This window comes from Diadema setosum, chromosome 6 (assembly GCF_964275005.1).
Source record: "Diadema setosum chromosome 6, eeDiaSeto1, whole genome shotgun sequence".
NCBI classification, from domain to species: Eukaryota; Metazoa; Echinodermata; class Echinoidea; order Diadematoida; family Diadematidae; genus Diadema; species Diadema setosum.
The window spans coordinates 25,341,129-25,359,390 of record NC_092690.1 but is presented as its reverse complement, the minus strand read 5'-3'; the positions used below and the strand labels follow the sequence as shown (position 1 = coordinate 25,359,390).

Sequence of the window (18,262 nt, the reverse complement as noted above, 5' to 3'; positions counted from 1 at the left end):
GACTAAGAGATTGTACCACTTTTATGAATTCGGGCCAAAAAGTTCTTATGTCAAGTGTGAAATTGCACACGGAGAGAGGGGAAAGAGAGAGTGGGAGAGGGAGCAAGGAGACTCATTTCAGTGTATGACACTCTGTAACTTAAGCCATTTTCAGATGGGCCAAGAAACATAATTGTAAAGCTGGTTCATACCATCAAGATTGCAATTATGACCATTTAAATTATTGTTCGTTCACAAGTACGACCGAGGAAGGCTTTGTGAAATTGTGGATTCTGCTGTTTTGAATTTCAGAGCAAGGAGGAGAGGTGTGGTGTCTCTCCGAGTTCCAATCAATCACTCCTTTAGTGGTAAGAAGCGCACGCTTGGACTGCAGTGCATTTGAAGAGCGCGGTACCTCTGCGAAAGTGGTTGAAAGGTCACCGTAAGCTTCGCTCTGTGCCCTCCCCCCCCCCCCCCCCCCCAAAGAAAAAAAAAAGATTTGGAGTTCAATCCACTCACACATCTGTTTCGTTCTTTTGCAAACCATTTCCACTGGCTTCCATGCACACATGCTGAAAATCTCGCAATTTCCCGATATTGACATGTACAACCCATACATCACACAGATTCCGGCATGCTACACGGCAAATACGCGCAGCTTGAACTCCCAAGTTTACTGACCCTATTTGCCTAGAGATCAAAAATCCTTCAAAAATCCATTTCCAAATAACCCGATGACTACCAAAATTCAATCATCTGTTCCTTGAGTCTTTATCAACTTTTTCCTGCAAGTTTCAGTCATTTCTGTTTGCAACTTTTTGAGTTATTTTGCAAACAGACGGAAAAAACAAACGCCATGAAAACACAACCGCCTTCCTTGGCAGAGATAATAGGAAGCTTTAGATTTGCGGCATGGACTTTTGAGACGACGATTGTGTTGGAAGTTCTCCTCTTTCCCTGCGTTGTGTTGAAATGTAGCTTTCAATGACGCCCCCATATGATGGGTGCATCAAGTAGCTCGCTACATCATGCATTGAGCGGACGTAAAAATGGCCCAGAAGGCGCAGTGAAAACAACTTGGACGACACAAGCTATAAATAGACTGAAATGATGCACGTTTCTGCGCATGCACAGAACATATTTTTCCTCTGAACGTCCCCGTTTGCGAAAATCTTGAGCTCCCTGATAAACTGGTGTGAAACTCCACACGGAGAGAGATGGGGGAGGAGGGAGGCAGAATGCCAGAGAGAGCAAGAGAGAGACAGAACGAGCGCAGAAAAAGAGAGGGAGGAGAGAGTGAAGAATGGAAAGGGATCATGTGACCTTAGCAATCATCACTCCACCGAGTTCTGCCCTGGCAACAGGGCAGTGCAATCAATAGGTTTAGGGTACGGGCAAACCTTGAATTATCAATTTTCACTGGATGATGCTCCTAAGGTCATCAATAAATATCACCTGCCTGTTGGCCATGACATACACTCTAGGGTAAATAATACAAAATGTTGAAAATATGTCGATGCTTTGATAGCTGCATGTCCCACTAATGCTTGTGGATTGAAATCTCAGTATGTTTTTAAAAAAGCTTCATCTCCTTCCTTTTGTCTGTGATCAGATGCACAGCAAGCTTTTGTGTGTTTCAAGATCATAGACTGGCAGCACACTAATGTAATTACATGTCTTCAAACTGATGAATGAATTACAGTGAATACGATACATGCGCTGGGAGCAGGGCACCAACAACTTTAAACGCTGCAATGTTTTTCACTCTTCGGTATTAGTTTGAAGGTACTAGTGAATCAGGTATCACACCGTATCATAAAATGATTAAAGTTTTTCCATGCTCCAAACATTAATTTGTAATCATACACCTGTCAAGGACAAGTCCCGAGAATACTCGGGCAGGTGTCTATGGGAAATGTGTGTTATAGCAAAATCAGTCTGTCTTAAACGGATTCATGTATCATGATGTTTCTCTCCAGCTAAAAGAACGCAAACCCAAAGAGCAGTGTGGATTGAGTGAAAGCAGTAACATTAGTAGAACACATCAGTGAAAGTTTGAAGAAAATCGGACAATCAATGCAAAAGTTATGAATTTTTAAAGTTTTGATGTTGGAACCGCTGGATGAAGAGACTACTAGAGGTTATGACGTATGAGTGGACAGCAATATAAAGAAAAAATAAAGAAAATTCCACAAAAATTCATTTTTCATGAAAATTACAAATTCCATCAACTTGATACTGACATGTATATATGTTAAGGGTAGCAATTATTCCCTCTGCTTTCTGAAAGCGGTTAGTCAAGTGCTCTTTCATAATGCTAGAAAAGTGAATTTTTGTTGAATTTTCATTATATTTTCTTTGTATTGTTGTCCACTCATATGTCATAACCTCTAGTAGTCTCCTCTTCCAATGGTTCCAACACCAAAACTTTAAAAATTCATAACTTTTGCATCGATTGTCCGATTTTCCTCAAACTTTCAATGATGTGTTCCATCATTGTTGTTGCTTTCACTTAATCCACATTGCTCTTTGGGTTTGCGTTCCCTTTAAAGCCCCAATTTTTCAGATTTAAAAAATTCAACTATACTACAATGCACAGGCAAAAAAAGATCAGGAAATACGAACAAGACTTTCTTTCACACCTGTGAGACAGAAGTATGTACCCCGATTGTAAAACAACCCATAATGTGCTGTTTCTTTCTTAATACTTGTGTACTTTACATGTATTTCTCCATCTGCGATCATATGTAAAGCAAGTTTTTGTGTGTTTCCACATCATAGACTATTACATGTACAACACGCTCCAAGCACTCACAAAATATACTCAGCACATATAGTTAAAGGGATAGTACAGTATTGGTGGAGATGAGAATTGGGCTTTTAACTTTTTGCGAGATATCAAGAAAACACTTATGATATAGTTCAGAACATACCATTTTAAGAGGAATTCAAAGTTTATATGTTGAAAATCGGGTTTGGAATGACTGAAACATCCAAAAACAAAGTAGAACAAAGCGATCGTAATAAAGTGTGGGTCCCACACTTTATTAGAATTGCTCTTTTTTTTATATCTCAGCCATTTCAAAACCAATTTTCACCAAATAAACGTTGAATTCCTCATAGAATTACATGCTCTTTCACATTTCATAAGAGGTTTCTCATTATCTCACCAAAAAGTGTTAGAAACCTGAAATTAGGTCTCAACCAAAACTGTACAATCCCTTTAAGATGCATGAACAATTGGTACACTGTTGTACAATGTACATACATGGGCTGGAAGTAATAATTTCCATTATTACAGTATTGGCTTTCAGTTGTTTTGTTGTTGTTTTTTACAGTGAATCACGTTTCACATCTGTGTAAGTAGTTATGGAAGTCATAAAATATGATGGAAGTTTCCCTGTGCCATACATTATAACCTGCCCTCACATTTACCTATTCACTTTTTTATTTTCATTCTAAAGCCCAAGGAGCAATTTTATATGATGCCTGCTTTGTTCAAACCCTAGACTGCAATTCACAAATATTTACAGTCCAAGAAAAGCTATGCTACTAAGGAAGCACTTAAAGGGTGTGTACATAGTTCTGGTTGAGGTGAGGACTTAGCTTTTAACATTTTGCGAGATATTCAGAAACCACTCTATGAGATGTCAAAGAGCGTGCAATTCTAAGGGGTATCAAAAGTTTATTTGATGAAAATCGGTTTTGAAATGGCTGAGATACATGTATCCAAAAACAAGGTGAAACAAAGAGATCCTAATAAAAGCGTGACCTTGGGTCTTTTATTATTATCACTTTTTTGAATATCTCAGCCATTTGAAAACCAATTTTCATCAAATAAACATTGAATCTTTATTAAGATTACATGCTCTTTCATATTTCAAAAGAGGTTTCTCATTATTTCACCTAGGAATGTATTAAAGAAACATGAATCCCCACCTAAACCAGTACTGTACAGCCCCTTTAAAGTAAAATTCTGTAGAGTTCATTTGGAATAGCTGACTGAAAATTCGTGGATATACAGTGTAACAGGCTGTGCACAAAATTCTACAAAGCTATCAAATCCTGTACCTCACTATGTAATGTATGGCAACTGCAAACTTCAAACTGAAGTGTGTAAAATCTGTGATGTATAACATGTGGCCATCAATTTTGCAACTTGCCATTTTAAATATGAAAGGAATAAAAGGCTTTCAATAATATATGTGTATGACTATAATGATTGAATACTGGTTGATAACCCCATTTTAGCCGGGTGATAAATCCATTTGCTTGATTGCCCCAGGCAATTAAGATTCACAGTGGAATATCAATGTGTTGTGCATTGGGATTAGAATTTATTGTGGGAAATTGTGTCTAATGCCACAGTCATTTGTGGGTGCCATTTTTATTTCTCACTGATCATAGTAATTCACTTACATGTACTGTAGTATGGTTTTCATTCACGATATACCGGTAATGTATACGCCAAATATTTCGTAAGGTTTTTATTTTTGCGAATTTCGTGAGTCAGGTGCTATTCGCGAAATTAAAGACACATGAAAATACTGGTTGTCACAAATGTACACACAAGTAGTTATGTACATGTAACAAGGCTGTATGCATGGTTGTTTTAATGTGTATGTACACGGGGTGACCAGATTAATGGAGAACATTCTATATGATATAGATATAGTACATAGAGGCTGACCAGATCAGTGGAGAATTTTCTAGGTGGTATACAATGTAACTACAGTACATGCATGTGACAGGAAATACATTTGTACATTATAGCTCACTCAATCTAGAATGATTTCACCCATTCCAGAATATTCTAGGAAGTGCTTGTAAACATATTTGGCTGAGTGAGGCACTGTCCCTGTAGCCCAATGTGATTGGTAGTTAATTTTGGCAATGATGTTATGCACATAGTTAGGCAGTGAGTCATCCAGGATTCCTGGAACTTGGACTTGCTAGAATATTCAAGCGCGTAGCCCCAGGTTGGAGAAATTACAGAATGTACTAGAAAGGGGTGAATGGATAGTATATAAGCCGGAGAAATTCTGAGGTAGGCAGAGTACCCAACACCTCTGCTCTGAGAGTTACGTCACTTCTGGCTCTGAAGCGACTTGTTATAGTCAGTCCTGTGTTACCTGCTGACCTGCTATACAAACTGTGTTTGTGGAGATAAGGCCTGGGAGACATTTTGCCTGCAGAGAATTAATTTGCCTACATTGGAGATAGACTCCATATTTTAGTGTCAACGGACATTGTTACGGCAAAGCTGTGACGGGCTGGATTCCTTGCTGGACATTATAACGTGAATCATCATTCAACGCATCAACTGGACGTGGTCGTCATAACGTTTGGATTCTGCACGTTTCGCAGTGGACATATATCATGGATTTTACCCCGGATCTATAACGTGGATTATTGCAACCAGTGCCTCTGTGATGTGAGATGTGTTTATATTATCATATATGATTATTGTACAAAAAAAAATGTCAATGGAAACTAAATTTCTACGTCCCATCATAGACCACAGGAAAAAAGATGAATGAAAATATGGGGGCCTTGCACAAATGTTCACTTTGGCACGCAGGGGAAATACATTATACAACTTGTATTTCTTACAATGCCCCAACACTACAATTTGTAGACACATGCTGTAAAGACCACTGGTTGTACCAGATACAAACAGTATCTGGTACATAATGTAACATACAAATTTGCACATAACCATTTGGTTTGGGTGCTGTTTCATAGAATGTTTACTATTAGCCATGTTAGCCTGATGAGGACAAACTTATTTTGCTGTAACACATATTTTCCATAGACACCTAGTCGAGTATTCCCGGGATAAGCTTTCAACAGGTTTTGGAAGCTTTAGTAGGCCTAACAATAGCTGATTTATGCATTGACATACAATATAGCAATGCACCTGACTCAACCCAATGAATCATCTTTTCTTCTTATTTTGGCAGCAGGCCGATGTACAAGTGTTAAAAGTTACAGTGTTAAATAAGACCAAATAGGTCTACAACACAGAAATCTACACCATTTACCTACAGTTTTGCATGCTCTCGACAATATTCAAGGGCATATATTCTGAAAGGGTATGGGCTTTGGTGCCACACACAGAAATTTGCAAGAATGATAAGGATTTTCAAATGATTATGACTTTGCTAGTAAAGCTTCTTCTACACACCTGCAAGTGCAGCATTTTGTCACTGTTACTCAATCTGAGAAAAGGGGGCTAAATTTAGAGCACGGCGATAAGACTGACATACAGCATAGTCTGCTGTAATGTGCCCCTTCCTCTTAGTAAAGACATCAGTAGTCTACACAATCAGACTAGATTCACATAGGAGATTTTGAAGACAATGCAGAGAGGTTACTACTAGTAGACAGACATCACAAATACAGCAAAACTTTGCTCTCACTGATGCGAGAAAGGAGGAAAAAATGCAAATGTGACGAATAGATACATGTATGCTCCATTATGCTCGCTATATAATTAAATATCCATGACCTCCTCATTTGCGAAAATATCTGTAGTACGTATGCAAATCTCTCACCAAGTCAAACGAACGCTATGAAACACACGCAAGCAAGTGGTACATTGTATGCTTTATACGGAAGACTGATAATAAATGAACAGTATCTCCAGTAAGAAGTACATGTATGGTAAAATTTTCACTCCACAGTAACAAGCCAAAAGAAGTGTATGCAGAACAACGTCTACTTGTACCTGTTACTCAAAGACGAGATTGACATAGACATTTTGTCTGAGCTTTGTGCCCCACACATACAAATTCGACATACAGTAGTCTGAACAGTTTATTGTTCTCTGTACGGCCTGAAATGATAAGACTAAATGATTAAATCTGTACTAAACTTGGTAATAGGTGACCCTACTATGCACAAGGGCAGTCTGTCTGAACCCAGACGTGCTACACGCAGGGTGTCACATCGATCTGCACTGGGCTTCTTACGTTGTATAGTGTGCAAGACAATGCATCAATGCCGAGCGTATCGAAGGGTTCCCTTTTTGAGATCGCGCTTGAACTTAACAGACAGCCTTTCAGCATCTGTGTGTACAGTGTAGGTTATTTAATCGAGGTCTTTGTCATTTCTTGGGAAGACGATCAAACATTTAATAGCCAAACAATGGGAACCTTAAATTTATTTCAGGATCAGTCAAGTCCATCATGTCCTCTCAAATGGAACTGAGCAGTCTCCTGATAGAATGAGGTCCACCTGAACCAGAAAATCAGCCTAATTTCAGCTAATAATTTCAACCCCGAAATGACGCTATAGTCTACTAGCTTGGAAGTGAATGTAAAGTAAATACAAAAAACTGAATATGCCTACTTTTGTAACTCACAACTATGAAAAACCACACATGCACTTAAACCTCAACTCTGTTGGCCTACTTTTCTGACTTCAAAACTGTGAAAAGCTCAAATCCCAAAAGACTCGACATCTGCATTCAAAATCATCCATGCATACATTCTCAGCCCTGGAAACTAAACTGCACGCTGCGGAAAGCAAAAGCAAACGCTTCTTCAGCTCTTTTTTTTTTTTTTTTTAAATCAGATTATTATTTGTTGAGCAAATAGTTCTTGCCTCCATCACAAAATCCTGCATTTTAAATCAAACAATACTGTACACATGTATCACTAAAGTGATCTACTGTGTGATGCAAAATACTTCAAACTACTGGTAATTCTGAACACACAGATAAAATATTTCTTGTTAGTGGTTCACTGAATATGAAAATATCCCTCTGTTCCCATGTTTGTGTGTGTGTGTGTGTGTGTGTGTGTGTGTGTGTGCATGTGTTCTCCCCTTCCCCTTTTATCCCATACATGCATAGGATTGCATACACACTGTACTTTTTACATACAGTATCCAATAAATCACATTTCTTGCAAGAGAAGTCTGATAATAATATTTACTCAGTTTGTCTGTTAGCAGAGTGATATTGGTATACAATCAAGCCACTTCAAACATTATTACTATTATTACTTTTTTTTTTTTATATTTCCACAATGCCATCACAAACATGTTGGGTCCTCAGACTCAAATTTCTGCTAAAACAGAAAGAGCCCAACCACAGGATTTGGATTGGGGGGGGGGGGGGAGGCCTAATAAAGCATAACAAATTACAAAACAAAACAAAACAGAGACCAAAACAACTCAATAATCCAAATCTGGGTCACTTCATTATGATTGTTTTCACAACTATACAGGCATGCTATCGGCGCCATCATGAGCATGAATACTTCATATTATACGCCTACGCTACATTCACAGTGATTACAAGAGGTTTCAGACTGGCAAAAGAACTTGTTTCTAATCATGCCTTTGAAACATGTTTCTGTTGCTACACTCAACAAGTGTTCAGACACTGCAGTGCATTTTAAGTCTTCTCAATGAATGTTATTAAGAGGGAATGAGATGCGCTGCAAGAGATTTGTCACAAAATCGAGATGTGAATCAAGCAGCTCACTCAAAATTGGAACACACTATGCCACACCAGGACTGGCCAAATATGGTTTGAAAAGCATATTTGGGACAAATATCATTGAAGCATGCATTCAGACTTGCATGAAAAGAATTAGGCACTTGGAATGAGATGTGTTCTGAAACACAACACAGGGAATAATTTTCTGACTCAAATTTGATTAGCAATTTCAGCTGATGAACAATATTTCAAATGGTAGGTGTACACTTCTATGGAAGAAAACTGTTACACAATAATTAGTTTGTGCTGCAGTGGTGTAAAAATGAATAGCTAATTGCGATGTGATACCTGGAATATTATTCCCCGAAAACATGTTTTCAGACTAGTTCTTTGTAAGTAAGAAAGCCCTCTCAGGCTTTTTGGAAGCACCCTCATTTACAGTTGAGGAGAGCTCTCTCAAAATGGGAGACATTTTTCGCAAAGATATGCAATGATGATGTGAATCATAACCCACTCGAGTGGGTAGCATTCGTCTGGAATGCATGACTGCATGAAGTACTGTCAACATCATCAAGCACTGCTCAACATTAATTAAACCCCAAGACAGTCACAGGCACATCAATCATGAACAACTGCAATGGTACTTTGAAATGGTGGCCTCAGGGAGGTTAAGGTGCAACTCTGTGGAGCATTGCTAGTCCTCACGCTTCATATTCAACAAACATACATTGTAATCTACATTGAACCTGTACAGTCACGCATGTCTTCACTATTATAAATCCTGTTCAATTTCTGATGTCATAAAATATTACTAATCATGTGCACATAAATATGAAAACTATAAAATAGAGATATAAAATGTCTTGTATAAAGATTGATAAGATTTCAATGTCATCACATAATCCCTTAACATTTTCTTTTTAAAGACTGCACAATGTATGCGTCATACTTAAAAAGCAAAATAGTTTATTCCACCCGGAAGTTGAAGAACCTCCAAAGTGTACTAGGGAATTCGTTCAGGATTTCATTAATGTGTTCTTCACCAACTGTCACCATATCAAATTGTAAAGGTCTGGGATACATCCCGAAATAGAAGCACAAATTGTATTGAGCACATTTTCATGCTTGATCTATTCAGAATGTCACATTCTGATCGACTGAATAGGTAATTGTGAAATTAGCATGATTCACCTACACATGGTGTACATGTAAACAATGTCTGCTCTCATCTATCAAATTTTGAATACCAAAGAAATTCCCCAAACACCCACACTAGCTCTCGTGAAGCATGTCCGCAGCACGTGTAGACATTTATATCAATACGAAAGGCTCAAGGGCTTTGCTGATGTTGCTGTATTTGTTCTTGTGATTTGTTGTTCTTTATCCTAATGTTTCATCTTTTCTTTTACTGAATGTGGTGGTGCAGTAACAGTACATGCAAGACTCCTTATCTGTTTTTTTTTCTATTTCTCCTGTCTTTTTTTTTTTTCATTTCTATTGTCTTCTGTATTTTTCTCGCTACAGCTACAATGAGACTAAGCCCAAACTTGCAGAAGTAAAGTTATTCAATCAATTCCTAAAACTTGGTCTTAATTGCGTATATAACCAACCCAACAAAAGTGCACACAATCTGAGAGTCCCATGTAAAAGTTCATGTGAATTACTTCTGTGATAAAGCTGATATCAATAGGATTTTGCAATAAACCAGTTTAATACTGACATACAATTTTAGAACTGATAGTAATTTAAAAGGGTCATATTGTTTTGGTTGAGACCTAACTTCAGGTTTCTAACATTTTTTGGTTAGATACATGTACAGTATAGGTATAATGAGAAACCTCTTATGGAATATAAAAGAGCATGTAATTCTAAAGGGATTCAATGTTTATTTGATGAAATTTAGTTTTGAAATAGCTGAGATATCCAAAACAGACCAATCCTTATTAAAGGTGGGACCCACCTTTTAATATAATCGCTTTGTTTTACTTTGTTCTTAGATGTCTCAGCCATTCCAAAAATGATTTTCATCTCACAAACTTTGAATTCCTCATACTTGTAGAATGGTATGCTCTGTATTATTTCATGAGTGGTTTCTTGGTATCTCGCAAAGAGTTAAAAGCCCAATGCTCATCACCACCATACCATTCCTTCGAGAGAAGACACATTCTTCCATTCTTAGGATCAAGCCAAGAAGAGCTTCAAGTGGACTAACATATGTTTCTACATTCATCTCTCAAAACCTCTTATAGCATTTGGCTGTTTCACAAGCGACATTAGATTCTCAACCACCAATGTGTAATGCTGGGCCTTTAAGATGTTGTCAACTACATGGACGTGACTAATGCATTCCCTGGGGCAGCAGCATCATCCAGAGTGTGCCCCAATAATGGATGCAACATGCTTTATTTATGCACGAGGTTGAAATCAATCGCATCAGACGGCGTAATTAATTGCGGCACTATCAAACGCGTCCACACTGCTCTCAGCTGGAGGGCTGGGGTAGGAAAGTGACAATTTTAAACTGCACTATCTGGCAATTTGATGTCCACTCTGATGACCCATCATTAGTATGCTGAAATCTTGCTTTGCTGCAACCACATTTGTACAAGACACTAAAAACAGAACAGTTGGGTTCCACCCCTGCGGATCCATGCTCCCAATTCCCCCCCCCCCCAAAAAAAAAAAAAAAACTTTCATGCTACCTCCATCTTTCTCACACTTTCCAAACATATAGTACTGTATTTGACATCACATATTTGTATATTACAGAAATTTAGTATTTTGCCAATTGGAGCTGGGTATATCTTTTCAGCAGTTCAATTCCTCTCAATTTGAATGTGGATTTAGCCAGCCCACTGAGGCATATCAATTTGTCTTGTTCCATAAAGGCCATGGCGACAAAACAGGGTTTAGGACGATTAGGTAATCTCTGTTCACATGTAATTAGTTTTTAGAAATCTGCAAAGAATCGGCGAAGCAAGCACAGTAAAAGCTAAGTCCACACCAAACACAAACACGAACACGTACAAATGCATTTATGTACAGGCACACACATGTAATATATCATACAAGGGTTTTACATCATTCATGTAAACATTCTTTATGCACTTACAGTGTAAAGTTCACAAGGATGGGTACCAAAAGCATCAACAGAGGTTGCGTATCGTTAACTTGTATGCTGCATTGCACAAACATACTGTGTAGCAACCCTGTATTATTTAATTCACACTTTGATTTACCAGTTTATTGAATCTTTGAATACTCACTGTGTAGCGTTATCGCTTTATGATCTGTTGTGCGTCTGAGGCAAAATGTTACGCCATTCATCACACACAAGAGCAAACTTACATGTTTGTTATCGCTGTTTTTTTCCCCCTTTTGCTAAGAATAATCTTCCATGCATTAAACCCCACAGGGTCGATTAAGTTCACCCAAGCATGACAAGGTACATGTCATCAGTAAAGATTGTGTAATTGTAATCCCTTTTGCAAACCTAACAAAATATTGCAAGGTGGAAGAACAATGTATCCCAACATTGTGTATGAAATCTTACGGTAATAAGCCTCCGAGTTTTTAAACAGAATGCAAAAAACTATTCCGAAGTCCATGTCACCCGAGAATATGTGAGCCTTTCGTGACAAGAGTAATGGTCGATTTTTTTTTTTTTTTTTTTTTTTGGGGGGGGGGGGGGGTTCGGAATAAAATCACTGGAAATATTTTGTGTTGTTTCCCCCTTCATCCTATAGAAGTTTCCAGTTTTATTCTGAAGAAAGGTCTATCCACATATACTTCTATTTTAACATACCAGCTTATGAAAGAAATAAAATTTTCAGAGGTTTCCAAAAGGGACACATAATCTTTGATACTCTATACTGCACATGTTTTGCATTTCAAAACACAAACAATTCTGATTCTGAGGTGTATATTGTGGAGGAGCTCAGGTGGGGGAGTTTACTTTATTGCCTCGCAGCAGTACAATGTAGTTTGAAAGCCTGCCTGCTAAACAGGAATCAAGAATCAGGGCATATATAATTCACTGTGACAGGGAATGGTCACCCTTCAACACACCCTCCTTGAAAAACACTTTCACTGTATTTTTCCCCAAACCTCATTTTATCCATCCTATGCTGATGGTACTGTACTTTAATAAGGTGTTACTTTCGAGAGGGTTTTATTTCCGCAAATTTCGTGAATCACTGATGGACCGTGAATCAACAAAACAAGAAAATATCTTGTTTTGTTTTGCTTTCAATCAAAATTTGTTTCTCATTGTTTATACATTAAACATTTGCAGCTGCATGTTGGGATATCATACTGTATTTAAAGGACAAGTTCATCTTCATTTTAACATAAGGATTGGAGGAATGTAGCAATATTAATAGAACACATCATTGAAAGTTTGAGGAAAATCAGACAATCCGTTCAAAAGTTATGAATTTTTGAAGTTTTTGTGCAGTCACCACTGGATGAGAAGACTACTGCAGTGTATGATGTCACATGCGTACAACAATATAAGGAAAATATAAAGAGAATTTCACAAAATTTCATCTTTTGAAAAAAAGTACACATTCCCTTGACTCTTTACTGATTATGTTATGGGTAATATTATTCCCATTGCCTTTAGAAAGAGGCAAGTCAAGTGCTCTTTTATTATGCGAAAAAAGTGAAAATATGTTGAATTTTCTTTACATTTTCTTTATACTGTTGTACTCATATGACATCACGAGCCTTAGTAGTCTCCTCATCCAGCGGTTCCAACACAAAAGTTTTACAAATTCATAACTTTTGCATCGATTGTCCAATTTTCCTCAAACTTTCACTGATGTGTTACTACTAATATTGCTACATTCCCTCAATCCTTATGTTAATGAAGGTGAACTTGTCCTTGCAGGGCCTGATAGAGCAACATTCAACATTGCAACTTGCAGGGCCTGATAGAGCAACATTCTTTTACACTGTGTATCTGTAGCTGCCATGATATTACACCTTGACTTTCGACAAGGAATTCTTTTTTATCATGTGATGATCTAGAGTTTCAAATACTGTAAAACAAGATATTTTCATGGCATGAAATTTCCGCAAATTGGAGCTGACGGCCTTTTTCGCAGCATGAAATTTTCCTGAGTTGCCTCTCACATTCAATGCAGTAGTGTGGACAAGAACTTTCATGTGCATTCTAATTTCGTGAAACTTGCCTCTTTTGCGAAATTCGCAAATTAAAATGCATGCGAATATTCCTCATTTTACTGTAGACTATTCAACCATCTGACGCCACGACAGGTTTTCTGTATAACGAAAAAAAAAATTGCTTTTAACTCGATATCAAAATGGCACACAGCATGTTGCTCTGTAACACTAACATGCCACAAAGTATTTTGTGTTTCCTTGTTCGCAAAGTACTGTCATACTGATATTCTGTGCCGTGATATGAGTTTGAATGGGTGTGCAAACTCACAGCTGACGCAGCCAGTGGAAACATCCATGCGACTGCAAAGACACTTGAAACTCAAACACTGAGAACTTTAATAAACATCTCAAGATTCTGGCCCCACTCACTGTAAAAACATGAGCAATTTCATGTTTCATCATCTCTGTATTAAAGATGAAAGCAAAAATAACACTTGGAACACATTCATAAGCATTAAAGGGATGGTATAGTTTTGGTTGAGATGGCCCACTCAAGGTTTCCAACTGTTGGGTTGTTTTTTTTTTTTTTTGGTTTTTTTGTGTGTGTGAGATAATAAGAAACTTCTCATGTAATATGAAAGAGCATATCATTCTTAGACGAGTTCAATGTTTATTTGATAAAAAATTGGTTTTGAAATGGATGAGATATCCAGATCAAGGCAATCCTACATAATAAAAGTTGGGACCTGCCTTTCATTACGATCGCTTTGTTCCACAATGTACTTTGTTTTTTGATACTTCAGCCACTTCAAAACCTATTTTCATCAAATGAAGTGTCCACTTTGAATTCCTCTCAAAATTGTATGCTCTTTAGTATTTCATAAGTGGTTTTGTAATCATCTTGCAAAGAGTTCAAAGCTGATTCCCCATCTCAACCAAGACTATATCATCCCTTCAAGTCAAAATGTGGGATCTACACTGTATACAGTTGAACCTCTCTTATCCGGCCTCCCTTTATCCGGATCTCTCTATTATACGGACGCAATCTCGCCGTGATTTTTTTTTTTTTTTTGAATAATTATGGGAGGAAAGGGGAATTCCCAACTCCTTGAGAACTCCTACATAAACACACATGAATTACATATTACTTCCAACATTAACATACACCTCTATTTTGGGGTCTGTTACTGAGTGTAACAATGAAAAGGTTGCAGTATACACATTACTACATGTGGTGCTACAATGGGCTACATCAGTACATGTGTATGTATATGTACATGTATAAAGCATTGAGTCTCCCGTATCCGGCCAAATCCCTTATCCGGATGAGCCCCGGTCCCGACTTGTCCGGATACGAGAGGTTCAACTGTACCACGAGATGCATGTTTTATCAAATACACCATAGTATAATTATGCATCGTGCAATAACCACTAGGGCCAAAGTATGATCCTCAGCCAATTCACTGTGGAAAAAAGGAGGATGATTTTTATTCACACCCACATAGTTTCTCTGCAAGGGATAATCATACATCATAAAGTCTTATCCCTCTGTCCCAAGCCTGTAGAACTGTGCACACATTGTGACGACGTGATGAATGGAGTCTTACGGAGGGAAGCAGTTGTTGTTGCTGTAGCTGTGTCATCACGAATTAGCAGGATCGTCGCACGGAGTTAATTTCTCGTACCAAATGGGCACGGCGGGGGAAGGTAGCAAACGGAAGCTCACAACTGCATGTGTCATATCATTAGCGGTGTTTGCGCCTCTCCGCAACAAGTCTGCTGTTATTCTCCATTTTGTTTGCTGTTTTGGGGTTTTGTGTGTGTGTTTGTGTGTGTGTGTGTGTGTGTTGTATCAAAGATCAGCCCACTGGGACACAAAATGTCTTTGTTGTCCCAGTAGGCCTGATTAAACATCACCACACATTAGCAACGCACTGCCACACTCTCTCGGGCTCTCTGCCTACTGCAATGCATGTTGAGACTGGTGTACAATCAAGGATTTGATCTGCTGCTAAAGCCAGCATGTTACTCCATACATACCATATGTTAGCGACATTTCTCAAGAACATGAACACATTAGTAGTCTCTAACCTAGCATTGGGTGTGTAATGTGAGACCTGGATGCCATGGGAGAATGTTCAACAAGTGAAATACGATGCATTTTATAGATGATAAGGCAAGAGGAGTGAATATTCCAAGCTATTGATACATTGTAATCTTCAGTCACATGCTACAAAGACAAATACACTTTGTACATTGTACACACACACACACTCTCTCTCTCTCTCTATCACACACACTTTCAATATTGCAAAAATCAAACAGATATAAAACAGTTCACTGACAAATCTTTCAATATTGCAAACATTAAACAGAATACATCCATTATTTCTCATTAAAATCATCTCAAGAAACCCATGGACATACAATTTGTAACACTCATCAAGACTAGTACAACTTTGCCCACAAACTTACATGTATGTAATGCTTTGTGTGTGTGTGTGTGTGTGTGTGTCTTTATCCTTTTTCTTTTTCTACAAAATTCTTTCTTTTTCATTCGTAATATTGACAATGTGGAATTTATGTTGTCATAATGAAATTTGTATCATTTTGCAATTAAATACTTTGTCATTGCTCATATGAAAAAGAAAGAAAAATAAAAGATTGACAAAAACAAAATGTATGTGTGTGTGTGTGTGTGTGTGTGTGTGTATTTCATGTTTCCCATGTAAATTTATACATTTGTAGTTTCACATCCTTTCTTATCAAGAAAAATATTTTCACTACGACTGTACTCAGGAAGTAACTTGCAAATTACATGCTTACTCATCATGTAATGAATATTAGTCAGGAAGTCATTCATAATTCATTCTCTCTGTGCAGGCTTGAGGAATATCGTATCTTCAAACCATTTTTGTAGAAATCAGATATATGGGAAAAAATGTGCACAAGCAATCATACAAACTGATCAGTAAAGACAGTATATTTTGATCAAAACATATCACAAGTATTTTGGGCTGTATTACCTTTTTTTATTATTATTTGCCAATCTCATTGTTTGAGCCCCTTCTAAAGTAATTCCCCTTTTCATCGACCACTGTTAATATGTTGAAATTCTTTACTTTCATGCACACTGTGCACTAAATGTTACTGATTATGTTGTGATGGAGAAAAAAAAAAGATACATTATTCTTAAACGCATGTGTAACATCTCATTACAGCTCTGTTTTTCATTTGAAACAAGTTGCTTTTGACACTAAATCCCATCCGATTGTGATTTCATAATTCATAATTCAGTGTGCGTCATATGCTGCAACCAGCCAAGAAAGGTCAATTGCTTGCTTTCTCTATCTCTATCGCTCTGGCGTCGATACAGCAATTACGGCCCTACAAGCATGATTACTGATCATTCATCAACCACAGCTTTAATGCAGCACTGCCCTTTTACAAATATCGGCCGGGATTTGGAACTATTTCAGGTAGAACTCATCACCATAAAACACTGATGATCACTGAGGAATACATCAACTTTTCTTATGAAGGAAAGAGGAAGAAACTATAAAAGAAGATGAAACAACAAAGCAAAAACATGATCACTCTCAACCTCACAGTGCTTCTTATTCCCTAATGGCATCATCAGTGAAAAGGGTATAAATTAATTGACAATTTGTGTGCAATATCATGTTATCTCAAAGAATGTGCATCAGCGACATAAAGTCATATTAGTCATCAGAGAGTCATTTTCATAATGTCATTTCTTATCCTGATAAAGCCATTATAAACTGTAAGACCAAAAACATTCACAGCATGAAACTGTCGCTAATTGGAGCCAACGGCCTTTTTCGCAGCATAAAGCCTTCACTGATTGCAAGTGGCATTCAATGCTAAACATTGAAAGACTGTTGCTAATTGGAGCCAACTGCCTTTATTGCCGCATAAAGTTTTTGAGAATTGCAAGTGGCATTCAATGCCATGCATTGTGTACAGACAAAACATTTCACATGCACTTTACTTCTGCGAATCCTATGGCTCCCCGCAAAAGTTTCATGCAAGCAAAAATTTCTGGGGCCCGTTGCATAAAAGATACTATTATGGTAACTTTGCCATCCAATGGTAACTACCATGGCAAAAATACTCAACAGCCAATCAAAATCAAGAATTCCATGGAAGTTACCATTGGATGGCAAATTTACCATAATAGTAACTTCTATGCAACGGGCCCCTGGTCTCCGAATACATACAAAAAGAAAAGAAAGAATGCCTGTAAAGATCTCCTACTTCAGAGAGTCATCACATCATCAGAGAAAATGCACCCCTAAATGTCTAACTCAAACTTACATGGTAGTGTCAATCACTTTTACAACCCAATCAAACAGCTCACGATATAGCAAAATGAAAGGGTTTAAATCACGCCTACACTCTCTGTGGAAAATGTATGTTCAGGGCCCCATTTAATGAACGATGCTAGGATGGCAACTCTTGCTGGAATGGCAACTTCCCATTGCAACAGCCAATCAGGAAGCTGGATTTTTGTCATTACCATGACAATTGCCATTCCAGCAAAGAGTAGCTATCATAGCAAGTTTTATGAAATGGGGCTCAGGTCTTCAGAGTGATGCATACTCTTTGCCGCTTTCCTTGGGCTACTATACAACTCACAGTCAGTCTCGGAGCCTCCAACTCTTCCACTTGCAGGCCATCTGTGCA

The 18,262-nt window shown here is 37.8% G+C and overlaps 1 protein-coding gene across 1 annotated transcript in view; it reads right to left on the bottom strand.

The window, feature by feature from the left end:
• The window catches only part of LOC140229477 (multiple epidermal growth factor-like domains protein 8), a 97,500-nt gene that overhangs the window by 63,828 nt on the left and 15,410 nt on the right, over nucleotides 1-18,262 (bottom strand). The gene's annotated exons all lie outside the window — the stretch shown is intronic.